This window comes from Perca flavescens, chromosome 10 (assembly GCF_004354835.1).
Source record: "Perca flavescens isolate YP-PL-M2 chromosome 10, PFLA_1.0, whole genome shotgun sequence".
Taxonomy (NCBI): domain Eukaryota; kingdom Metazoa; phylum Chordata; class Actinopteri; order Perciformes; family Percidae; genus Perca; species Perca flavescens.
In genome coordinates this window covers 25,603,840-25,631,252 of record NC_041340.1, presented here as the reverse complement: position 1 = coordinate 25,631,252, position 27,413 = coordinate 25,603,840, and positions in this window count along the sequence as shown.

The window sequence follows — 27,413 nt, the reverse complement described above, 5'->3', positions numbered from 1 at the left end:
TGGTTTACTGAAAAGTGAACGCCTCTTAACAGTTGAGTAGTTTTAGGGAGAGATAGTGGTGATTGCCGTAATATAGAAGTCTTCCTGGAAGAATTTGCGCTGAGCTTCATGAGACACGCTTTAACACACACACACACACACACACACACACACACACACACACACACACAGACACAAACGGTATAAGCAATATCGATGAGGGAATCAAGTTTACATCTTCACATGCAAATTTAAATCAGTAAAAGTTGGAGAAAACACAGAGATGACCAAGATAAAGAGAAGAACCCCAGACTGGTGCAAACACCACAGCGATAAAGACGGCATCCCATTGGTGTAGTAAGGAATCCCTGGCGATCAGCATGACTGATGGGCGGCGAGACATCCCTCCATCGCTGGGCCCTGGAGTCCGCTCATCGGACAGTGATTGGGACACACTTTATACTGAATATTATCAAAGATTCACCTAGAAAGCAGCAGGATGTTGTTCTAAGAATGTTCAACCTTTATCGCAACTTATCTTGACATTATTTGGCATCCATGAAATGTTGCTGACTACATTCAATTATCGGCACATATGTTTTGCAGTCAAGAAACAGCCTTGTTACATCGTGAGACACAGATATGAACAGATATTCAGTTAGAACATTAGCTAAATAGTGTCCGAGCATGGAAACATTTCTGGTAAATAACAATGCATAAACCTGTGTGTAACATATTCTGCGCATAAAGTATGTCCTAATGTTCCTTACATTCTAAAAATCAAAGTGAAAAGATGTGGTTTACTTTGGTTCCTCAGCTCAGTCAGGCAGTGGAGGTTGCCAAAGCGACAGCCTTTTATCTGGGGTGTCTATTGGGAGCGTACCTGTTCCAGAGGGGCTTAGCTGTAATGAGATAGGCTATTTCACAGCATTCCCACTGTCTGAAATAACAGGGAGCACAGAGGGGCCAGTGCCCAGACAGTGGCCTCTGCTCCCCCATATCCTTACTCCAATGCTCCCTCATATCCTCCTTATTACCACCAATGCCCAGTGCCTAGGAAAGCAGCAGTCCTTTTAAAGTTCAGCACTAAATCAGAGCTCGCAGCCTTCAAAGGAGTCCACTTCTCCACTCGGGTCGCCTGTCCTCCCCAGGAAAAACAAAGGGATGAAGTAATTTCATAGCCAGTGACAGAACATGTGTCACAGACCTGGTGTCATTCTCCCTGTTGGCTCCGGGAGAGAGTTGCTGCTTTGCTGTCATTTTGGCTTTCATTACTCGTGTTTTTTGTTCCTAAATGACATGGCTGGCTCTGACACATTACGGCTTGCCATGCCACTCTGTTCAGCTGTGAAAACAGCAAGCTCGAGGCTTATGTTGGTCTCTATAAAACAAATTGTTACTGAGCTGTGCTGTTCCACTCTGTTTGGAGTTTGTCGTGGAAGAAAATGATTTTGTGATTCCCTAAAAGATTGCATTGTTTCATAGAAATTCAAGTCATGGTGTTTGTGCTGTGGACTAAAACGTCGGTAGTCATTTGGGTCAATAAAGAAAAGTTTAAGGTAATTAACAACCTGGGTCTTAATGTTATAGTTCCGGCTAAATGACATGTATTTGATCTGTTTAGATGTGTTTGGAAGGGTTAAAAGAATCAGGTGGCATCACACAAATAGTGTGGAGTACTAATGGGTGCAAGGAGGGAGTGATGAGTTAAGAGCAGGATGGACACACGCAGAGTGAAAGGCCAGCCGCCAACAGAGACGTGGGGACGTCAGTAATTGTAAAATATGAGGATATTGGCACACAGTTTCTCTCCTGGAGTTGTTTTACTCTGTTTTTCACAATGTCAAAAGAGAGCAAGAGATGATCCTCTCACTCCCATCGCGTCATAATTCTACGCTTGGTCAGGTGCCTTTGGCGTTTGTTACTGACAAAAGTGTAAAAGTCTCCTTTAGCGTCATATTTAGATGCGTTTGGTCGGGACCGGGACGGGCGTTTAATCTGACATGCGGCACAAGAACGGGACAGTTAGGTTTAGGAAAAGATGGTGTGTGGGTTTAGAAAATACACTTTTCAGTGACACGCGGGACAAAAACGACCACTATCCTCGGCCGGGCCCTTGATCAAGCATTTGTGTTTTTTTAATCATTACTTTATTGGCCTAATTCGGTGTGGAGAAAGCTATGCCTCTCCAGCTTCTCCCGTAGCTCTGGGTATATGTTCTGCACTGACTTGAGTGTAAGGTAAACTGTGCTACATCGTGTCCCCCCCATCTGTAGCGCTGTCTTCGATTAATTGCGCAACCAGGCCAGATTGTTTCCAATATCTCACGAGTCCTTTAGCAGCAGATGTGGTCTCTCCCTATATCCGGCGAGTTGTCGGCCAGCGCGTCGGCATGCAGACCGCGCCGAAAGGACAGTATTAATTAGGTGATCGAGACAAGACAAGACAAGTCTCCTATACGGTTCCAGGGCTTTGATTATGTTGCTGCATCATCTGTTACCCACCGGTAAAAGGTATTGTAGTTGAGAACGTCAGTTCTAACGGGCCATGTATAAAAAAAAAAAATAAAAATCAAGCTCTGGCCCATAATTACAGTTAATGTGTCGTGCCGGGCTCGGACACAACGTCCACGGGCTCGGGTAGGGTCGGGCTTGATTTTTTTTGGGGCCCGATCTAAGCTTTACCCAGGTTACAGTTTGCAAAAGAAGAGTTTTTTTGTTTTTTTTTTCTGAACACCAACATGAAGTGCTGTGAATACTCGTCAGTACAATGACATTCCTTTGCATCTAAAGTGGGACTATGTGTTGTTTGCCAAGTGTATGCATAAACAGTGTCCGTGCCTGCCAGTGTTGTTCTCCAGGGATGGAGTGTCAGTGGCTGCCTGTCAATCCTGATGATTTCTCTCTGGCAGAGCCAGCAGGGAATGGACAGAGAAATCAATCACACGGTGGCCCAAACACTGATGCTGATGCTTGCAGATATTTTTCCCCTCCTCTTTTTTTTTCTGTGTTGTGGATTTATTGTAATACACTGTCAACCCCATCGTTAAAGGCATCCCATAAAGGCGTAGAGATGTGGGGGCACGCATATATTTTATATATATATATATATATATATATATATATATATATATATACCTCCCACTACCACCACTGCATTTACGGCTGCTCACCCCCAAGGGACCAAATGTTTCTTCTAAATAAACCGCCTCTTCCGAGCAGCTGTGCTGTGCTAAATAAGGGCCAGCTTAGAGGGGCTGCTTTGTTTTCTGCTGCCAAACGCTGTTTAGATGGTAAATGTCTTTGATTAATGAAGTCATTTTTTTTGTTGTTGCTGTTGCCGTGGTTCTTTGGGACTCTTGCAGAAATGGATTGAGAGAACACTTCATCCCTGACAAAGAGGGGTCAAAGTAATTCTAGCGCGTCCCGAGGACAGATTAAAAAGCTACTGCTTGGAGGCTTCTCTCAGATGAGCCTACATAATGTGCATTAGCGGGCTGCTGGAACGAATAAATAAATTAAATAAAGCTCCTCGGAGATCAATCCCTCTCCGATGGTGCATTCTCAGCCAAGTGAGAAGAATGAGGCACCGGGAGGCCAGGCGTGCTGGCCTGCATCTTGACCAGATGAAAAGGCAGTATGATAAAGATAGACTCACTGCATTGTAGCACGTACCAGCTCCCACAAATCCCAGACTGTCCTCTCAGATCACTACTGATCTTGTAAGTAGCGCACAAGTATAGAGAATGGTCATTTGCATAGCTCTTTGAGAAGCCCATGTTTACCGTACATTTGTCTTTAATTGTTTTAACCCTGTGCTTGTTGTGTGTCTCTTTTGTAACTCTTGCAGCAATTGTTCCCAGTGTCCAAAACTAATTTCTCCTTAGGGAGAAAAAATTCTTCGTAAATTCTTTCAGAGAGACTTAAATGACTTTATCACTTTTCTCCTAAACAGATCAGCTGTTTTCGAAAGAGTAGATTTTCAGTTAAACCAATGGGATTCGGCCTTGTATTTCACAAGCCAATCACAAGAGGACGTCCATGTTTTAAATCTGTTCTCTCCTCTGTGGCTGTCAGTTGTCATTTCAGGCAGGCATGTGACCCTCCTCTTCCCCTTCCACCTCCAGGCACCTTCACCCACGGCACTCTCGGTTCTCTTCCGGCTGACTGCTCCCTTCGACTCCTTAGTTCTGGTCTTCAACACCACCACCAGTGTCTCGACTCCATCTGGGATATGTTTGGGTTTTCCTAAACCCTTTAAAATATATCTACATTATATACGATGGAGTCTAATCTCCAAAGACTATGTACACTTCATATTTGGCATATGTAACTTACAAATAAATCTTGCATATCTGCAACTGAAGTCTCTCCCGATTGAAATAAAGATACGTTGACTTTTAAAACCCAACTGTCAACTATGTTGATATGAATCAGAGTGTACTGTGTATACTTGGAACAGGAAGAATTTCAACATTCCCTCATAACAAAAGAGGGCTAACACACTTAGTGTGGGGGGGAAGCAGGGAATTCGGACCCAAATGCAGAAAGGAGGCAGGCAGGCAGGAGGTGGTCAAACTGAGGCATTTAATATAACAAAGGGCGGCAGTACAAGGACTGGAAACATACAAAATAGAACACTGATGGCAGGAGTAAACAGAACACACAAAGGAACAAACACCAGACATGGGCAAGCACACAAGACGATCTGACAAGAGACAAAGGGAACACAGAGGCTAAATACATGAGGTGACAGGCAAATCATAAACAGGTGAGACAACAGGTGAAGCACATCAGGGTGGGGCAGGACAATCACAAAGGAGGGAAAACACAGGAAGTAGAACTAGACATGACAGAAAACAGACTATCAAAATAAAACAGGAAATGGGAACAACTAACAGAAGACATGGAATCTACTAAATACAGAAACTTGACAACACTAAACACAAGGGAGAGCAAAGAACACAGGAAGACACAGGGAACATAAATCCACAGTCCAGAATAAAGCAAACAGGATAATACAGAAAACTAGAAAGAAAACAAAATAGCAAGCAAAAATACCAAAACCATAACATGAGAATGAGATGAATAAAGCGAAAAATGCACTTTTTGCATAGCAAAAAAATGTTTGCCCCAAAAAATGTAATAATTATTTTTTTTGTTTTCTGGCATGTTTGTTGAGCTGTTTTATCACCAGCCACATATAACTTTTTTTTTGTCCCAGGTGTGAGCTCCTAGCTCCTTTTTTTATTGTGGAAAAATTGGGTCCATTAACAGCACACTCAGTGGCTAATTCACAAAGAATGGATTTGCACACTGAATTGTGCATCACATGCAACCAGCAGCTGCCCCTGAGTGCAATTTGCCCATTTTTTTTTTGCAGCTTAACCAGGTTGAAGTATTCTGGCCCTCCATCCATACATGCAGCACGGTGGCCCAATGGTTAGCATTGTGGCCTCACAGCGAGAAGGTACTCGGTTCGATCTGTGCTTGTCCCGGGTTTGCGTGTTCTCCCTGTGTCTGCGTGGGTTTTCCGTGGGTGCTCCGATTTCACCCACCACTAAAAACATGTTCCCCTCTCCGTAAGGCTGCCGAGCATCACCCAGGTGGGTGCTACCCATTGGTGGTGGTAGAGACTAGTCTCTCCCTATGATAAAGGGCTATATGAAAGTGGTGAATTACTATGATTATTATTATGTGCTGCCATATTCAAACCTTCAGACTGTAGAAGAAGATGGTCATGGTTTGAAGTAGAGGACACTCCTTATAAATGCTCTTCATCACCAGCAACTCTCGCTGATCATTTCAATGTAACTGTGTGGGGCTGTCAGTGCTGATCTTTTTGAAAGAGACTATTTTATATACAGTATATATTAGGGTTATTTGCACAGAAAGGTGCCACATTTTGCATCAAATGTTGCATATTACCTCCTTTAAATACGTGCAAATCAGCCCCGGAGGTGCTGATTTGCTTGGCAGTTAGGGGTGCATGTCACCCAATCAGGTGCTTTGAGAATTACACAGTTTTTTTGTGTGCAGGATTAGTGGCTGCACTTTTGTGAATTTGCCCCTGAATGTTTTGATTATACATTTTGGTCACATTTCCAGTGTCAAAAGCTACGCACCCCATGCCTGTTTAAATGATATGTTCATGGACACATAGTTATTATCATCACTCCCTGTTGTGCTGAGCTTGTGTTTCCTCGTTGAGAGTCACGTGGTCAGAGTGTAGTGTCCAAATATCACAACCCGCCCGTCAACACAATATTTCAATTGCCAATAAATTCCAAAACGACATTCGTGAGCGTTCTTTTAAACGCCGTGGTATGGTCACAGGTTGGCTGTTTTAAACATGACTGTAACGCCTTGCCGCGGTGGCAGTTTTAATCACACGACTGTTCTACATACGTAACATGCGCAGTTTAGACACATAGACAGCATTGTGAAAGTTAAGTTGGTTACGTTTGGGCAACACAAAATACTTAGCGATTGGCTTAAAATAAGTCACGTAAAACTACTAAAATGAGGACAATATATGACTACTGTGTCTGTCACGGACTTACTTAGTTAAACCTTTGAAAACAAAGCCATTTTTTAGTGTTTTATATTTTTGCTTCTGTCACATTAATATTCACTGTGGGTTCATGTTTGATTATATCTATAAGTCTGGCATGGAATAGCTCCTTAATGTCTTTTTTTTTTAAATAGAAAAACAGTTGAATCAGATAATGCAACATTTTTACACATTTATATACAATACAGGGGGAAAAAAAAGTTATATTGTCATAAATCCAAATGTTCAGGTACTTGTAATTTACTTGAGTCTTTCCTTTTCATGCTACTTTTCTACTTCTACATTTCAAAGAGAAATATTGTACTTTTTACTCCACTACATTCATCTGACAGCTTTAGTTACTAGTTTTGCAGTGACTACTTTTACTTGAAGGGGCAATACGAGGTGTAAAATAGTTCATTCGGGAATTGTCTGGAGCTTAGGGACTTTTGACAACGTATTTAATTTATATTTCATTTAATTTTTTTTTTTTGTCATTTTGTATTACAACAATCTTCCCTTAGTGATAGTGGCGCTGTCTCTGGATCAGTTAAATAGCTGAAGTAACCAGGCTTTAGCTGCTCTACATTACTTGGTTGTGTCGGACCGCCATGCCTGCGTCAGGATCTGTGATGCTCTGGTCATCACTGCTGTGCCAAAAGAGAAGCAGCTGGGATCCAAAGGGGCTCCCCCGACCGGCCCTCGGGTGCCCTGCTCTGCTTGGCTAACATGCAGAGTGAAGCAGGAAGTATCAGTCTCGCCTATCCTCCCAGGGTTAATTAAAACTCACCCCACGGCCCAAACACCACGGTCATAAGTCATGTCGTGCTCACTGAGCCTGTAATGTGTGGAAGAAAGAGTAATACAAAGCGGTACCGGCAACACGTCTGTAATCTTAATTAAATATGCCCAGCTGTGCCCCCTTTTCTCTGGCACTCACTGGGTTCACGCTTAATTTGAACCATCCGCTCCTATAGGAAGGCAGAAATGCAAAAATAGGGAGAGGGCGAGATGGAGAGAAAGTGCTGTGTAGCACACTAAGAGGCTAAATCTATAAAAGGAACGGCTGAGTCGTTGATTAAAGCTGGTTAGTGAAGCAGTTTAGGTGTAACCCTGGACATCCTCCCTCTGCTTTGGAGAACAGGATGAACAAGGAGGAGGGAGGAGGTTTACACGAGAAACGGAGGGGGAGGTTCCTACAGAGGATCATTCATCAGCGCTGTACAGGGCTACTGCTTAAATCATCAGCTTTACAGGACTTCCACATCTCTCATGTCCTTTCACTGGAAATACTGAGACTGTGTTCACTTCCACCATGTAGGGTTGGGTATCATTTGGGTTTTTTCCCCGATACCGAAGCTCAAGCAATACTTTTTAAATGGTGCCGGTGCCTAAACGGTGCCAGTGCCTAAATGGTGCCAGTGCCTATACTTTTAAAAAAAGAAAAAGAAAAAGAAAAAAAGAGCACAACAAGACAGCTGGCGACATTAAAGAATGGCTTGTTTATTGCTCAGACCATATGGTCAAAAGTAAATGATTAATTAAAACAACTTATTTTACCAGTAAATTGATGTTAAAATGACAAACAAACAAAAAAAAGAAAAAACACCAGATGGGAAAAGGGTATTTTACAAAAACTTTGAATGCCCCATAAGGCTTTGGGCTACCAGTTTCAAGTGAACGCACCATCAGTCTTGTTTTTCCGACAATGGCAGCTGCAGACTGTTGTACGTGCCGCTGTTGGAATCAACTACAGTGAAATGCACTGTTTAGCTGTCAGCATTTTAACCGTGTTTAATCCAACTGCTAGCTAACGTTTGGCTAACGTTACCTGCTGTCAAGTGTAATGTTAACTAACGGCATATTAAGCGATGTTTCTGTTGCCTCTAATGTCTGTTTTGGAGCATCAGAGAGAAGGGCAGACATTTAGGTGGCACCATGATGCATCAAAATCCACATTGCTATTTGGTCCGGTAGATACAGGTCGTTTAGGCACCGGTGCCATATTAGCACCGGGTCGCGGGACCCAACCCTGCTCCCATGGCATGGTCAAATTGAAGACATAAAGCTCAATAAAGCTGCCCGAGGCAGAATGCGTAAAAAAAAGACACAATTTCAGAGTGAGAACTCTTCCTGCAGCTCTCCGTCTCACCTCTCTGTCCATCCCCTCCCATCAGCCGAGCACGGGCATATGCAACGGCTTCATACACTAACCTGCACGAGTACTAGGGATCCACTTTATCACTAGTTCGTTATATAGTAATTGTTTGAGAATAACCATCCTATGTTGAACCCACTTCCCAGACCTCATAATAAAATTTGGCCCACTCATTTGCCTCTAGACTCTCTGTTCGAAATTAAACACACATCTCAAACCATCAGCACGGAAGCTCCACAATTCCGAAACCTTCTATAGCACTTTGGCAGAAAGGCACTAATTTCTACAGGCTTATTTACTATGTGGGTGATGTGATGTTAAAATGAAGCTTCTTGAAGCATTTCCTTTATTTTCTGGCGCTCTCTGTTCAATAAAGGGTTTAAAGCACACTGAATTGCCATTCCTTCAACCTTTTTTATTTTAATGGTTTATGAAGCTTTATTTTGACCACTACTATTTACACTCAGGGAGCTTGTTCCCAGCCATTCTTCAAGCCAATTCATTTGATGATCAAATGTACAATCTTGTAGCCTAGAAATCTAGACGCAACCCTAGCGGCAGAAAAATTTATTTTGCAGCCAGGGTGGTCTAGCTACTCTCCGTTGACTTGCGAGCTGGAAAAACCAAACTCTGGTCAGGCCAATCACATCGTGTATAGAGTTGGTGGGCGGGCTTATGGCTGCTGCTGCTGGGAACAGTTAAGCTTTTCTTTGAGAGAAGAACAAAGAACGGCGCAGAAATCATTCTTAAAAAAGGAAGATGTGTTCGGAGTTTTGCCGACCGGATACGGCAAAAGTTTAACCTACCAACTAGCTTCTCTTCCTTCTTCGTTGCTCTGTCTGGTTGTAGCGCTATCCTATTGCGTGCAGAGGGAATTTGAAAGACAACCGTTTATCCTGCCCCTCGGATTGAGCTCCGTCAATGGTGAGTTCCCAGACCCAACATGTCGATGTGGGTCTGGCTCGTCAGGCTAACAATCTTGCCCTTTGAGAAGATCTTAGACTAAAAGGTATTAAGAAACTAAACATAGCTGAAACAGTTGGTCAATAAAACCATGTTCATATTGTCTGTGAAAGTATTCCACTTGACCCTAAGATGATGTTGCTGCAGCTGTATCCAGCAAATCTGAATCTGAAACCCCAAGAATATTCGTACATTTATCGATTTTTCTTTTTTTTACTACAAGCAAAAAAGACTATAGCTCTCATCTGGAAGAAAATAAAGGCGCCTACAATTGGTGCTTGGATCAAGAATATGGCGCAGTGTACAGTATGTCTGTTGGAAATTGTATTTACATAAACAAAAGTGAGAAACAGTTACTGTTACATTTAAGGGTACTACATACTGGAAAGAAATGGCAGTTCTTGTAAATGTTAATGACAGTGGTTATGAGATGGCAGGATTGTTCTCATTCTGGTCAGTCGGGAGGTTTATTTGGTTTGAGAAAAATCTAAGTCAGTGCCAGCTTTGGATGCAGCATGACACACAGGCCCATTATCGTTAGTGTGGATACTCTTTCTGACTATTAACCACTGCCACTGTGCAATCTGTTTGACCATAATGCAAGTGCACTTCACCATTCATTCACCATTTTTTTTTCAGGTGAAGCATAATGGAAGCTACCAATAAAGGTGTCCTCCCCTACTTGGAAAGTGAGTCACTAGAAATCATTCTACACCACTTGTCAAACATTGGTGTTGAGAACAGATGATTATATGGAAATCAAAAATGAGATTGATTCGAGCCTCCAGTGGATTGCAGGAAAGTATTGTGTGCATTCAAGAGAAGAGGTCAGTTATGCAGTTTTAAGGTTTTCTTTTTGACTACACCAAGTTATTATGAAATAAAATACAAATGAATCCCCAAACTATGAATACAATCACTGTATATAATAAACAGTGATATGTAGTCAATGTTCTATGAGTGCTGTTTATTACGTAAAAGTCTATTGGCAAGACATTTGTTTTCTTAACCGCCCTTGAACTGTTGTACTAGCTTCTCTGTGATTTTTTTTCTTTTTTGGATGCACCACGCAACACTCAGAAAAGTAACAAAACCATTATGCTGAGTGGAAGTAACACAATTGATAAAAATGCAGGTGATAAAATTGCACGTGAATTGAAAAACATGGCAGTAATTGAAAAAATAGCTAAATGATCAAGTGATTTGATTAACTTGAAGCTGATACGATGAAAGTACGGCCATGTTTCATCGTCTTACATTCATCACTCATCGTTCACAACGCCAAATTGCCATTCACCATGTACGAAAAGTTGCCTCGAGGCTGGAAGTAACAATAAATAATTGAAAAAAACTGCGATGCAAATGCATGTGAACTGAAAAATAGAGTGATACATTATCAAATGATTTGATTAACTTGATTGACATTTTATTTGAAACAGTAGCACCCTATTCCTGCTGCTAGCGTGGCTAAAACCAGGACAGTGACCGACTCAAAGTTGCGTAGTGTAGGTCCACATGCTGACTACAATAACTCTTGGTGTTGTAGTGAAGCACAATTCACTCCAAATAGCAGTGCTGTGTCTGACACTTCCTCAATCAGAGAGCACAAACAGCCAGTTGGCATGCTGGGGGAGAGCTTAGCACTTCCACTAGGAGCCGTATGCTAATGCTGACCTTTAGCACAATCTATATTTGGCAAACACTGGAGTCAGAACGAGTGGAGGAAACCTGCGCAGCCCCTTATGATCCACACACACATACACACACACACACACACACACACACACACACACACACACACACACACATAAACACTCTTCATCATGTAGTCCCCTCAGGTGCCTCACGCTGGCTCTACAGCAAATATTTACGTCCAATAACATTTAAACTAGCGCTGATGGCATTCATATCACTCGATGCTGCCTGTCACCAAACTGGTTTGATTTGTGGTCCAAGAATGACAAACATGAGAATTTAACACAGCTGTAGTTTTCTTGTGTGGAGTGCTGTCCCTGTCACACACACGCACGCAAGCACGCACACACACACACACACACACACACACACACACACACACACAAGGCCAATTATGTAATGGCACAGACCCCTTTTTAGGGCAATATCCCACATTCCAGGATGAGGCCTTTACAGTCTCACACTCCTCAATGCAAAAGTAAATGATCATTAATTGACGCCTTATGTTTAGCTAACATATATAACATTTAGAAATTTTGTTTTAAAGGTCCTGCACTCAATATTCAGATCATATAGCAGTGAACAGATATTTGCTACGTAAAGATATAAGCGGACTAATGCACCCTGAGCAGAGAATGAAGTCACGCTCCCTCTGTGTATGTGTTGTAATCCGAGCTTCTGTGCACGTGAGTGCATGTGAGCCCCTCCCATTGGCGTTGGTATTTGATGATCTCGGAATAAAAACAGGTTGTTAAAAAGGTTTGGCCCATTGTGTTTATGTCTCTCTGGCCGGCTGATCGTCGGCGCCTCACCACCGCTCTGAACGAAACGAGATATAAGTACTTTGCGATTAGAAACAAAACTGAACTATGGCCTACAGGCTGTGTATCGGGAGGAGAAAAAACAAACAAACACGGGCTACAGTCGGGCTCGGGCCGAAAATTCTGATAAGCTGCAGGTCAAGGGTCGGGCTCGGGCCTGACATCTTGGGCCAGGGCCAGGGCCGGGCTAAGCATTTTAAGCCTGTGCAGGGTTCTAGTTTGGAGGACTAGTTGGATCTGATACAGGCCTTCATTGGACACTCATTACATCACAGAGACATCAGACATAATGAATAAAGAAAGACTTACAATTGCACAAATAATTGTAAACTTAGACACCATTTTAACTGTGGGGAACAATATTAAAAAGCTGTTTAATCAATGTTGTTGGAATGATAAAAACTTGAACATGGCCTTTATTCTTTCACTCTCTCTCATTCTGAACTTCGCATCCAAAATGTCCATTTGTCTGTGATTGTTTGGCAGTCCTCTAGATAGAAGATGAGACATAAAGGAGAAGAAGCACTTAATCATTTCACACATTCACTCACCTGCAGAGCAACTCCTCCTGCAATCATCACCCACTCATGTATACTGTAGTCCAGCCCGCAAACAATGTCACTGAGCACACAAACACCATTCTCTAGTCAATAGATAGGTTTGAAGACAGACGCATGCGGTGTGTGTGTATGTCTGAGTGTGTTTGGTCTGGATGGAAAAGGCCACAGGAATGACATTTCCTCTTCTCTCCGCCGCAGCACTACAAACGCAGACGGTTGAAGCGTTAAGACGCCCCGCAGCTTCTCTCCCCCACAAAAGCCTGAAACTCTCTCTGTTTTTCTTTTTGTGCTTTTATTTCGAGTAACGACTGATGCACAATGCGAGGTATTTCCAATGCGCTTGTTTGCCTGGGAGTTTATTGTGCTTGTTAGCAGCTGGAGCTGGCATTCAGAGAAATACCACCTCAGATGTTAGGTATTTCAACTGTAAAGCACTAAGGATGACATTGACCTTAAATGGGAGGATTTCTAAAGAGCTCTCGTCAGTTTGCCTGCCTGTAGAGGTATCCAATGTCCTTGGGCCCTTTGAAAGAGTCTGTTTGTATGTGTTTATTTCATGTCGAAAATCCATATTAAAACCATGTTCCTCCTACTCTCTCTGCATACGTGTGTACAGTCTGTTACTGCTGGAATATGACCTGGCCTGCTTTGCTGTGTACTCATTTCATGAAACCCAAATGCATTTAGGAATATGTAACATATCAGCAAAAAAAAAGTTCTTGGAGTCTTGGTCACATCTGGAGTGAAAGGAGACAAGTCTGTCTGCTTGAAATCCACCTAACACATCTACCATCATGGACACAGTAAACACTACACTTCCATTCTATTCCATCTCTGTAATGAGCAGGGCTGGACTGGGACAAAAAATCGGCCCTGGCATTTTTGGCCCAGGCGTCCCACACCCACCGATTGGTCAGACACATTCCCTGCAGACAGTCCTCTTAAAATATGCGTGCATTCTATGATATGAGTTGCCTAGTGTTCAGGGTTCATGTGATAGTTTTGGATCCTTCAAGAGGGGTGTCAAGATTTATCTGTTGATCTTACACTTAAATAATTCATTCATTCTTAGAGTTATGATTTGTATATTTATGGTATTTTTATATATATTTTTATTATTGATATTTGATATTGTATTGCCATTGTTATTATTACTATTTTGCTTAATATTGGCTTAGCAACTTTAAATTTAAATTTTAACTATTGTAAGATTCATATTTTGTCGCTTTGGACAAAAGTGTCTGCTAAATACAATAACCATAACCATAATCCTTCCTAAAAGCTAGAATAAAGCTGAGAGTAGTATATGCCCTGGAAAAGAGCACCAATACAAGAGAAGCTAATTAATCCATTCAAGGAACACTGATGCTTGTATCACCACTGATTTTATAGATCACACTGACTTTTCAGCTACCCAACAGGCTAACCGCTAGCATTTTCAATGTAAGCTTATGCAGTTAGGTTACCTGACAACCACTAACTTTAATGTTACAGACAAATTGCTTGTTGTCGTTATGACGTGACGCGCGCGCAAACACACACACACACACACACACACACATACACACATACACAGCCTCCCTCCCTTCCTGAGAGTCCCTGTTAATTTGTCTACTCCTTACCACATCGTCCTCTAGCCTACTATCTTTTCCTCACTCGCTCGCGTGGCCCTGTCGCCTCCTCCTCGCGGCTTCTTCCCTGTCATGATGCTGTTTCTCTCTTCTCTCTCCTCGGCTTCAGGTTATGCTGATGTTGAAGCAGCTACTACAGCCCCAAACATGTCCGAAATTTTTGAGGAATCCGCCTGTAGATTCTTAATATTTTTTGTCCTGTAATTTCTCTGCACCTCCCTTGCACTTTAGTGGTCGTTTGTCCATTTTAACGGTGGATGCTAAACTTCCAGCATAACTATTACAGCTTGTGTGTCAGGGCCGGGAGGCGTGGCCATGGTGGGATTCGTAAATTTGCAGCCCGGAGTGCGGAAAGGGGGTCCCTGGATTTGATTGGATCAGGCCAGTGCCAATAAAGAAAATTAACCAATGGGCCGCTGTGAATTCTTTAGGGGCCGGCCCGGCCCAAAAAAATAAAAAAGGCCTATTTATATCGGCGATTCGGCCCAAAAGTGCATCGGCCCATCGGGACATTATGCAGTATGCCAGATGGCCAGTCCAGCCCTGGTAATGAGTCAATACCTGGTAAGACAAACACATACCGTTCCTATCCAAGGCCCTGCCCGAAGTGTTGATGCATGTGTTTTCATTACCATTTTGATAATTCCAGGCAGGGAGGATTTTATAGATTCTCTTTTCACACGCTGTATTCATCAGCCAAGATTTCAAACAAAATAAAAACCTTTTTATTAGTCAAGTACACTGGGTTGTGTGGGAAGATTATCTGGCTGCAGTGGGATCTGACCCTATAATCCTGTATGTCAACATCCAGCATTTTATGACTTTTGCACTTAGCCTGAAATCATTAAAGACTCAAGAATGAATTGTGATTTCCAACAGTTATCAATTATTGCCCCATCCCACAACATAATCATTAAATAATCTATAAGGCAAATTACCTATCGCCCATCTCAAATATGATATTTGAGCATTACCCTGGCAGTATACTCCAATCAAATCACTGCATCTGCTGTATTCTCAGGTGTTGAATACTTGAACACACTGTGACTGCGTTTGTGTCTTTAAATTGTGTACACAGGACAGATAAAAAGGCTTGCAAATCACAGTGGAAAATGGAAGTAACACAAATATAACAAGAAAAGTATCAGAAGACCCACATTTGTAACCCATTAATGTATACGTGACCTGAGAGCTAGTAGTTCAACTAAGTCTACTTTTCATGGCCTGTCAACCACATGTCATGCCATGTTCATGAAGTTCAAGACAACTGAGGAATGAAGTTTGCCCACTTGTCTCCATGACAACTGATGACACTCAAGATCTCATGGTTCATGATGATGTTGTCTATAACAACGTGACACTGCTTTCAGACAAGAGCTGTGATTCATTCGTACCCAAGAGGTGGCTTCTCAGTTCAATGTAAAAACAGACCCCATTAGGCATTTGATCAAAGACTAATGCTGCATAACAGTTGCATAACAAGAGGCTGTGTTCAGTGTGCCCCTTATAGACAGGCTCCAGTATGTCCAAAACTCTGCCGCCAGGGTCCTCACCCACATCAAGACCTGGCAGCACATTACCCCAACCCTCATTCACCTTCACTGGCTCCCAATTAAGTCCTGCATCACATATAAAACCCTCCTTCTCACCTACAAATCCCTCCATGCCCTGACCCCACAGTACTTCTCCAACCTCCCCCATCCATACACCCCACCCCGAAACCTGCGGTCCTCAGACGCTGGCTTGTTCTCCGTTCCCCACACCAGACTGTGTACCTTTGGAAACAGATTATTATTATGTTTCAAATGTCTGTCAAATATGACAACATATGGCCAAATTCACTAATTATGGCCCCAGGTCAATTGCAGGGATCTCTGTAACATTGCCAAAAGTCGGTCCAACGGTGCTAGAAACAACCAGCAGTCAAACGATCAGACAAGTTGTAAACAAACTAATACTTAATCCAGATTATCAAAATCACTCTATTTTGGGGGTGACACTGAAAGTAAGCACGCATGTTGCTCATTATACCTCATTGCATCGAAAACTGTGTGCACATTAAGCACCACACAAGCTGGTGGTTTGTTTATGACCAAGATCTGACCATAATTACACTTGTGCTTTCCATAAACTGTCGTTGCTTTAGCCTATTATTTCAGTTGCAACCCTGGCAGTGGGAAGCGATCGTTAGAGCAAATAAAACATATAAAAACATAATTCAAACCGATGTGCGCATTGGCGACACACGGCTCAAGAAGCCGATATGTAATTCTCTCCCATTAAAATATATAGGCTATATTTCATAACAATACTCGTGTTAAAGGGGTTGTTGGTCTCTAAAAAAAAAATAAATGTAAATGTTTTAACTTTTATGAGCGCACCCCTCTCTCCCTCTCTCTCCCCCTCTCTCTCTCTCTCTCTGCACCAAGCTCCGCCTGATCTTCTTTAAGAACGGTGACGGCGTTATCAGTCGACCTATTGATTGGTCGGTAGGCGGTGCTTTAACACCGGTTGATCTCTGATCTCCAATTTAACCTGCTCCCGACCAGGTTAGGTGTTCAGCATGAGTTACCACGGCGATTGAACCCGATAACAACTGATCCACCTTCGTAGTACAGAAAATCCTGGGTTGAGCCTGAAGTTAGCTCGTTAACGCCAAATCCTGCTTCGTAGGCCTCTGGTGGGATGGGAGAATAACGTGCTCTGGTTTGTTGGCATTTCTTTAAACCAATCACAGTTGTCAATGGTGACGCTAAGCGCCGGACGGTGCCTTGGTGCGTACATCTGTACGTGTGTCATTCAAAAGTTGTTTTAGTCGTGCAACAAAAAACTCAGATTGGACTGATAGTCTAGCTAGCTGTCTGGATTTACCCTGCAGAGATCTGAGGACCAGTCAACCATAGTCCTCATAAATCCACCAGAGTTTAAAATTCCAACACAAAGAAAGAGGAAGGTAATGGACCCCTGGCCAAAAAGAACGACATCTGGCGGAATGTTCGTGGATATAGACTATGATTTGTCTGACTCGTCTGACAGCTCAGTTTTTTTTTAGCAATGTCACAGCATTCCCAGATGACATAATTTAACTTGGTGAGTAGTACAATGTTATAACATATGAAAATAAGATCCCTGTTCTAATAAACCACAGTTTTTTAACCAAGTCAACTGAAGCGTCAGTGCCTTTCTTCTCTCCTCTGGTGGCCACATAGTGCACCGTCTGAATGTGGAGGAATGCTTCTGTCTAAATATTTGTGATGCTTCTGTAATGAAAGAATTGAATGTTGTGTTGTTGACACATTTCAGCTAAGGTTTTCATGGGTTGCAGAAACTCCAACCGACAACTTTGAAAAGAACCGACCTGTCAGACCGAGCTGTATTTGCAGAGTCTTTGCATTTGCAAAGAGGCATCACTGCAGCCAGCAGTCTCTTTAAGGGCAACATTTGCTGAGTTGTGTATTCTATCAAGCAAACAGCAGAAAATAAGCATCTACATAAAGACCATCAAATCCCGGTTAGAGGTAATTGCTTTGTTTGGATTTGATGGAAGGCAAGTATGGCAGGGCATACTAATGCCTTTATTACCATGCCATGTCTTTCACCTGCAAACCGTCTCGCTCTAAAGGCAGCTAATGTTGATCTGGCAGTGCAACGTTATTACAATCACAGGAGGAAAGTGAGGGGAAAATATTGATAATATTGTTCACTGTAATAATACTCAGCCTTGTGCAGAAATTGCCAATAACGCAGCCAACAAAGATCTGCCTGCTCACGCATGCAGGGATTGCTGAGGTCTAATAAAGCTGTGGATCTGGACAGTCAACGGCAAAACTATGAAGAAAAGAGAAGAAAATGGTGGTAAAAATAAGAAGAAATGAGATCAACTTGGCTAACCAGCTCTAGATGGCTCATTAAAGAAGATGGCATACTACTGAAAGAACTAGCTGTCACCAACAAGGATAAAAAAAAATAATAATAATAATAATAATAATTACACCACAAAGTCATCATTGTACCCACAAAACTGAAGTTTGGGACCGAGTGAACAAAATACTGATGATTAAGCTATTCTAAGGCTTTAAACGCATACTTGTCAGATGGTCTAACACCTTGTGAAAGCCCCTTTCAGACAGCAACTTTTGTAATTTTTCAAAACAGACCATTTTTAAGCAGTGTTTGGCTCTTTACTTCAATAACTTTTCATGTGTACAGCACCATGAAATAAGATACGAACTTTATTCATCCCAATGGAAATTGGTGTGTAGCAGTTGCATGCAGGGCCGGATTGGGTCTCATTTTCAGCCCTGGATTTTCATGCCTTAGACCGGCCCACTTTACTTCACGAATGACTATATTAAAAAAATTTAATCAAACCTTAGTATATAAGTCTGCAATAGCGCCCTGTCCTCTACATCCTTGTAATTCAGTGTATTTTGTAAAATATCACTATTTCCAAGTGTTGCTTCACAATGTAGATTTATTAGAAAAGTTAACATCTTAACAACCACCCAATGTTGAACAATATCAGAATCTGTTTCTGTGCAAATAAGTAGTCACAGATTAAATAAAGAACAAGATACATTGTATTGCAATTTCTAATGACACCATAATCTATTTTTTCCTTTGAATATTTCATACAACTTTCATAATGGGTCATAAGTAATATTTGTACTTGTACATGATTATATTGTAGCTAATCTGACCATGTTTGCTTGTTCACACACTGTGATACAACAGATTACAGTAGATGTGCCATCCACACTGACAGCAGCTATCCCTAATGCACACTACTGGCTCTGCTTCTGACACTAAATCACATTTTATAAATTGTCATAATTCTCAGCACAAATCTCTCCTTTTTACAAAGCTTTCTGATCAAGTCAAGTCAGTGTCATTATGGTAGTGCCGAATCATCTGGCATCATTAATTAGCCCAGGGCATTTTTCATATAGAGCAGGTCAACACCACACTCTTATTAATTCTTATAATATTCAGTCAATGATCAACCCTACCTGCCCAAACTGGAGTTCTGGGCTCATATAGCTGCTGCTGCATGGTAACCTTACTGGCTCTTCACTGTCACTGTTAGCAGCAAACTGGACTAGTAGGCCTACTAGCTGCTGCTGCGGAGCTACACCAACAAGTTTGATTCATAAACATAAACGCTGGTTTGCAGGCACTTCTCCAAACTAACTTAGCTTACCTGTCTCAACGTCTTCATTTGGCATTTTGCTAAAAATAGAAAAAGTTCATCTGGCCGCGTCACTTTCTAGTCAGCTCAGCTGTGTCAGCTCTCCTTTTTAAATTGACGCTTTTTCAGTGCCGTTTTGCGCTATTACCCGTTTAAAACAGCTTCTTTTTGCTCGCGGTGGCATCCTCCAACAAGCACCAGTGACTTGTGTACGCTGACGGTTTGTTGTTTTTTTTAGCAAGGTGCTGCCGTCGGACGACTCTGAACATAAATAGGTCATCATTAACCAGGCTGCACTCTGCCAGTGGGCTGTATGAATGAAGAGAACGGTAGGCTGCAAGAAAAAATAAATACTGTAAATACAAAAAGTGCATAGGGACAGCATCCATAATATTCAACTATGATTTCAACCCAGTGCCATACCTGAACACAGGCCCTCACAACCAAACAACCAGACCGGCCCACCGGGAATTCTCCCGGTGCTCCCGATTAGCCAATCCGGGCCTGGTTGCATGCAGTACAAAGAATGAAACTGCAAATATGACTGCACTAGACAAAGACAATCAGAGTCAGGTTGTCTGCAAGTGATATAGCACCACGTTCTCTACAAACATGCGGTGCGAGATAGGAGAGGAGTGACCATCATCCCTGTCACAAACAGCTTAGTCTATATCGACAACGTTCCCCTTCCAGGATTATTCAGGTGCCGCCAGATATTCCGCCGGATGTCCCTCTTATAGGCCGGATGTCCATTACCTTCCTCTTTCTTTGTGTTGGCATTCTAAACTCTGGTGGATTTCTGAGGACTATGGTTAACAGCTCCTCAGATCTCTGCAGGGTAAATCAAGACAGCTAGCTAGACTATCTGTCCAATCGGAGTTTTCTGTTGCACGACTAGAACAACCTTTGAACGTACCCATGTTCCAACAAAACAAGATCCTTCCTGAGGCTATTTTGCAGAGGCACCGTCAATGTTGATGATTTTGATTGGTTATAAAGAAATGCCAATTAACCAGAGCACATTTTTCTCCCATCCCGGAAGGCTGTGTGGACTAGCCAGACCTTCATCCGCAGTGCTATGGAGGAAGGTCTGGCAACGCCAGACTATGAACAGCTCCACTCACCGACCGAAGATCTGCAGCACTGTGGTATCGTTACGTCTAGGTGGGATTCAGACTTAGAGGCCTTCAGTCATATTCTCACAGACACAAATGCATTACTTGAAGCCTGAAAAAATGGATTTTCATGTGATAACAGGCAATTTAGAGTCCCTTTGTTTAGATACAACAGAACTCTTTCATACATCAGTCTATCCTGTTGCTAAACCCAAATCTGTGTGCTGGCAATTAAGATCTAGATCCGAGGATATAAAATACCATGGCTGTTTATATGTTTTCATGTTTGTACTATGTGTGTAATTGTTTTCTAGCTCTGTTTGTATTTTTTTTTTTTTTTTCTTCTTTTTTGCGCAGAGCTGCTTGGAAACGCCAACTGAATTTCGGTGTGAACAGACAAAGTTGCATCGTATCGTGATATGTGACCCTGCGATTCTCGTGTGATATTGCGAGAATCCAGCTGCAGTGCAATCTAAGCTGCATGCCACATATTTAAGCCTTGTAGTAGCAACACTTCAGGTCTTAGTTTCAATGTAGTTCGACCACTTCTTCTCAATGCGGACATTAGAAAGTTTTCTGACTCGCATCCATGTGCTAACTTCTTCATCCACAGGGAAGTTATGTACAGACTACTCACAGGACTCCAGGAATAACAGTGATGTGGTTTTGTTTTTAGGTTCCTTTCACTGGTCATTCAGCAGATTCCACTGAGTAAATACAACATTCTTTGTCATGTCACAGTTTTTCATTATTTTGAACCCTTTTGTTTTCAGATGGAATGGCTGAGGATGATAGTCAAAAGCTCTACTGTATGCTCACAAATGGAGTAACATTAAGCAAGTTTAACTAGTAAACTATATAATAGATGGACAAACTGACATTGCTTCTGGGTCCGTGTACTTGGCGGCCAACGGATTTTCGTTTTGAAAGGAAAAAAACTAAAACGAAAAACGGCCAGTTTCCCAATGACCATTAGTAAATAGGAAAACAAAAAACGGAAAACGACCCATTATTCGTTTTTTGTTTTGATATTAAAAAACGTAAAACGAAAAACTATCTCGTTATCCGATTGTCTTTGATGTGTTTGTAGATGGAACTCGGAAATTAAAATGTGTGTATAAATCTTATTCCTCATTCATTTTTTTCGTGACCCGGAAGCGATCGTAAGTAGTAAGCGGCTGCATACCCGGAAATCATTTGGACATCAATGAGACAGTTAGAATGATACGGACGTAAAAATGTTTTTAGACGAATATGCTAGTTTTATATTAGAAAACCAAAAGAATGGGATGTCTTGTGGGGATATAGCAGCTGCGTTGGATTCACAGTTTGGAACGATACGGGGGTTTTCTGAGAGGAGTGTGTGGAGGTGGTGTGCTCAGCAGGGACTTGTGGCGAAACACAAGTTGACTTTTATTATGAAGTGGTCACCGGAGATTAGCGCTGACCGCTCTCATTCATCAAAAATGAGTCTACACAACAAGATAACCATCATAGTTTAATAATAATAATAATAATAATAATAATGAAGCAAAAACATTTTCAAAACTTCTCATTTTCTCATAAAGGGTCTCTAACGTTGTTTTGCGCCCTTGCTTTGGCAATGTAGGCTATCTGTCAAACAAACTAAAATCGAAACCATGATATGGCTTTCCCTTAAGTAAAAAAAAGTAAAATTACTAGTAAAAGTAGCTAATTTAAAATGTACTGAGTAAGTTACTTAGTTACTTTTTTAACCCCCAAAAATCACATTTATATTGATTTTGTATCTTATTTATACTTATTATAGGCCTGTTTATAGGTCTGATATTGTTGTACTAAATCGGAGTCTTTTGCGATTTGATAAGGGAAAGCCATATCATGGTTTCGGTTTTAGTTTGTTTAGTTTGACAGATATTCTCGATACTAGTTTTGCTAAATTTAAAATGAGTTCCCTGAGGCTACAACCAAAATGGTAGTGTTTCAACCTGTTCAATTCAATTTTATTCATAGATATCAAATCATACCTGTCACGAGCTACAGGAAATGTAGGACCCAAATGCAGAGACAAACGAGGAATGTAGACTTTGAGGATTTAATAAGCGAAAATAAAGTCCATACCAAACAAAAAGGTAGACTGTAGTGAGAAAGGATGACAGCTGGACATGTATGTGTGTACAAAGGTGCCACTACTGGTGTGAGACAGAGGCCGCTACTATTCCAAGTTCACCTGTTTACCTTTGAAAGAACTGAGATGGAGCCAGAGTGGTGGGATGAACATGTTGTTCGTAACCATGATAGGAGGAGGTTATTTAAAATATGTAACCAAGATACTGTACGTAAGCATAAAGATAATGAGTAATACAGTAGAAAGTCACCATGTATTTTGAGATGGTTTTGAATGCTGAGCTGAATGCATCTCCCGGTACCGTGTTTTCACATAAAGCTGCCTTAATATGAAAGACAGAGTCTGTCATATATGAAGTCTCATCACTTCCTGACCCGATAACACAATTTATTAAAAGTCAACAATTGTCTTACCTCCCCACGTGTTGGTCAAGCTCCACATTCCTGAAGCCGGACATGGTGCTGATCCATCTATTACAGAATTTTATAGTATCTTCAGTTACAGTGCAACACAACTAGAACTTAGAAATATCTGGAGCTGGTATCCATGTCTGCATCTGAAAGAACCAGACATAGACGGTGTATATTACTTAATATTCTGCTCACAAGGCACTGCTAACAGTTCTCAAAGTTTTTTTGTTTTTTTTTAACGAGAAGATGAGCAGCCAAATATACACAGCAGATGATTCATCACCTCAAAACTGCATGATAGCAGAACATGTCCTCTGGAGAAACACTTTCTGTGCTTTCATTATGTTATTTCCCATGAAGCCAGAGGTACCAGGAGGCTAATTCAGGTTATGCATGAACGCCTCTCTACCTGGATGTTATCAGTTTCACTGCTCTTAAAGAAATCATTTTTTTCATTAATTATGTATTCAGTTGTTTGCAGTGAATATTTTTAAAGAGCTTACCTCTTTTATTCAACCAGTGGAGGTTCACTGAGCACACATGCTCTACTCTGTGGGCCAAAACTGTGCTTCTGTCAGTTTAAAATATTAAAAACACATTCCTACTCAGAATATGGAATCATTGGATTTCAATAACCCCCCATGACCTGTCCATAAGTACCACCCTCAGTACAAACCCATTTTTAGACTAACTCCCTCCAACCAGAACTGAAAATATTATAAAGCAGCTTCACTCACCTGCATGCCAACTATACCAAAGGTAAGTCTGTTAGTATCAACAGGCTACACCTGACGATTTAGACCAGTTTATGTGTTACATACCTTCAAATAAAAAAACTTCAATAACACATGAATGACAAAACAAGCACTGCATTTTTACATGGGAGCAAGTAAATAATTAATGAATTAATTAGCTATACATTTCTAAGAGCTGATAGCAAGACCACCAACACAAGTAACAATGTTGCATTCCCTGTAGCTTTGAATGGATCTTTTCTGTCTTTTAGTGGGTTATATAGTTTTTTGTGTATGTAATAGAAAAAAAACATATTTCACTCTAAATGGAGCTTTCTCTCTCCCACAGACAGCACTTTTTTGCCCACATTCCTGTTTGAAATTTCTTTTATTAATGATGTCATTGATTGAGAAAGCCAGCCCAGCTTTTATATGTGCTGCCCATAGGTGCTGCTTGAGCAAGCACAGCCTGCCCAGTGGCTTGTTTGAATTTGGTTGACCAATCACAACAGAGTTGGCCAGCTGACCAATCAGAGCAGACTGGGCTTTTCAGGAAGGCGGGCCAAGTGCTCAAACAGAGTGTTTCAGGCAGAGGAGCTGCAGCAATGGGCAGTATGAAAAACATAAAACATGAACATCAAAGCACGTAAACCTATTCTAGGAGACCCCAAGAGTACAAATATGGGGACTCTTTAATTGGTTCACTCTGTAACTGTGTTTCTAAGCTAAAGCCTGGTGTTCCAGGGTCTGGTTTGTACCTGTTGTAACAGGAAACCACCTCCAATGAAGTAAGAGACAAACAAACACACAATGGCCCTTTATCACTGAGTGTGCATAGGGGTTGCCACAGTTCCACAAATAGATAGTATTTGGGGTGTTGTCTGGTGGCACGGGTCAGTTGTTTGTGTTCCACCATCTGCCAGTATGTTTTTATCAGAGCACATATCCCAGTGAAGTAGTGAGCTGCAGTGCCATCTAATGGCAGCCATCAGCTCACATCATTCACATCCTCCCTATGCATACTGTACTCCTACTGATGCAGAAACCCAAAAACGATCATCACTCCTTATATGTCCATGTGCCATGTCATTATTGTCCCAATGCAGCAGCCGTGCTGCCAATCAGAGCAGGCAGTGAATGAAAAGTGGAGCACAGCAGCTCTTGGAATTTTCCTTTTTCACTCAGAGTCCTCTATACATTATCATACAGTTATATCCCAAATATGTTGAGCCTTGCGCTGAAACGTTGCTTTGCACATGACAAGACACTGGCATTCAGGCAGAGTAAAGTTACACGGACAATGCACAACCTAGCACAGAGAAGAGAAATATATTAGGGATCGACTGATACTGGTTTTTCAAGGCCAATACCGATAGTGTTTACTAGTAGTTCATGAAACAGACAACCAATATTTGTAACTGATCTGCATTTACACTAAAAATGAAAATCTAAGATTTTGCAATGTAAGAAACTTTGTTTAAATGCTTTGAGCATTGATTTAATAAATGAGAAACTTTCAACACAATAGCCAGTAACAGAGAGTCAGATAGTGTTGTGGGCGGGACCTGAAGTCCGACTCAGTGACTGAAAGTAGCGCATTTTTGTATTCATTAACTTCATCGATTATCAAGCAAATAAAACACTGATACAGACAATCTGCAAAATGCCAAAAAACGGCCCGATAATCAGCAAGGTCCGATAATCGGTCTATCCCTATAATATATCAGTCATCAAGATTCAGACATATTGAAAATAAAAGCAAAAACTGTCATTGAGGACTTTGGGGGCGACAGCTTGGAGTCTAACAATTTAAAGGTCCCATGGCATGAAAATTTCACTTCATGAGCTTTTTTTTAACATTAATATGCATTCCCCCAGCCTGCCTATGGTCCCCCAGTGGCTAGAAATGGCGATAGGTGTGAACCGAGCCCTGGGTATCCTGCTCTGCCTTTGAGAAAATGAAAACTCAGATGGGCCGATCTGGAATCTTCTCCTTATGAGGTCATAAGGAGCAAGGTTACCTCCCCGTTCTCTGCTTTGCCCGCCCAGAGAATTTGGCCCACCCATGAGAGAGAGACATCATGGCTTTCAAACGAGCAAAGTGGCAGTTGGTCAAGGCCACACCCCCTTTTTCCCTTTCCTTTATTGTGTTATATATATCTTTTTTGTGCATGTTATCGGTTTACAAACTGAAAAAGCCCAAAGTCCACCCGAAAGGGACTTACCATCTCCAACAGAAAACACTGTTCACAAACTGCTCCCAACAGCTCTGTTGTAGTCCAGCCTTTACTTCCGTGACGAACGTGCATCACTTTGTAACACACGTTATAATGCTCGCCTAGCTGCTAGCATGGCACTCCCTCATACTCAGTGGCGGATCTAGAACATTTTACATGGGGGGGCAAAGGGGTAGCGAGAGATCTTGGTAGGGTGGCAGGGGAAGACGGTACATGGAAACCCCCATACGTAAACTGCTATGCCCTACTACGCCCCGCAACGCCCTGCTACGCCCTAAACTGCTACAACTATTATTTCTAGTCATAGTTCCATTATCCTTTTTGTTACTATAATTACCATTGAATTGATATGAATCATAATTCCCTATATCTGTATATCTGTATCCATCTGTATCTAACCGGCAGCGGCCACCAAGACCCTGGATCTGTCTGATGTTTCTGCCCAAAAGGAAGTTTTTCCTCGCCACTGTGCACCAAATGCTTGCTCTTTGGAGAATTGTTGGGTCTTTGTAACTTAAAGAGTGTGGTCTAGACCTACTCTATCTGTAAAATGTCTTGAGAAGAGTGAACTGTTGTTGTATATGTAAATATTTACATATCTAACCCTATAACATATACAACAGAATGGAAATAGCCAAAAACAAAAAAAAAAAAAAGGTGATGTCACGACATGTTATGTTACTGTACTGCAATTTATATGTAAGGAGAATATAAACCAACCATATGGTCCAGGGGTAACTGCAGCCTCCTCTTCCTCTCTGTCATCTTCATCTGCCTCCTCCTGATCACTCTCTGCCTCTGTCCCTCTCTCTGAACCTGCAGCCTCCTCTTCATCCCTCACAGTCAATTCTTCCTTTCCCTCTTCTCTTTCACTCATTTCTGCAACCCCTTCTGTGGTCTTCTCCTGCTCTGACCTGCCTGGTCTCTCCAGTTTACTGTCTTCTCCTTCTTCATTTCCCTCCTTCTCTTCCTCCTGTGCACATCTCAGGATTTTCTTGGCTGGCAATATCCCCACTTTTAGGCTTCAGCTAATATCTCCAGCTACTCTGGCCTGCAAAAGTCAAGATGTGAAAAGCTCTTGTTATTCTTCTATTACATTACACTGTATGGCCCTGTAGCTAATATAAGTAGCCTAAAAAACATAACATCAGACGAGATTTATTACATACACACATCAGTTATGTTTAGACTAGCTTTCTTAACCCCGTTGTATTTGTTGTTTTCCCAGTTTGACAGTAAAGGATGTTGCCTGGTTTAATTTGT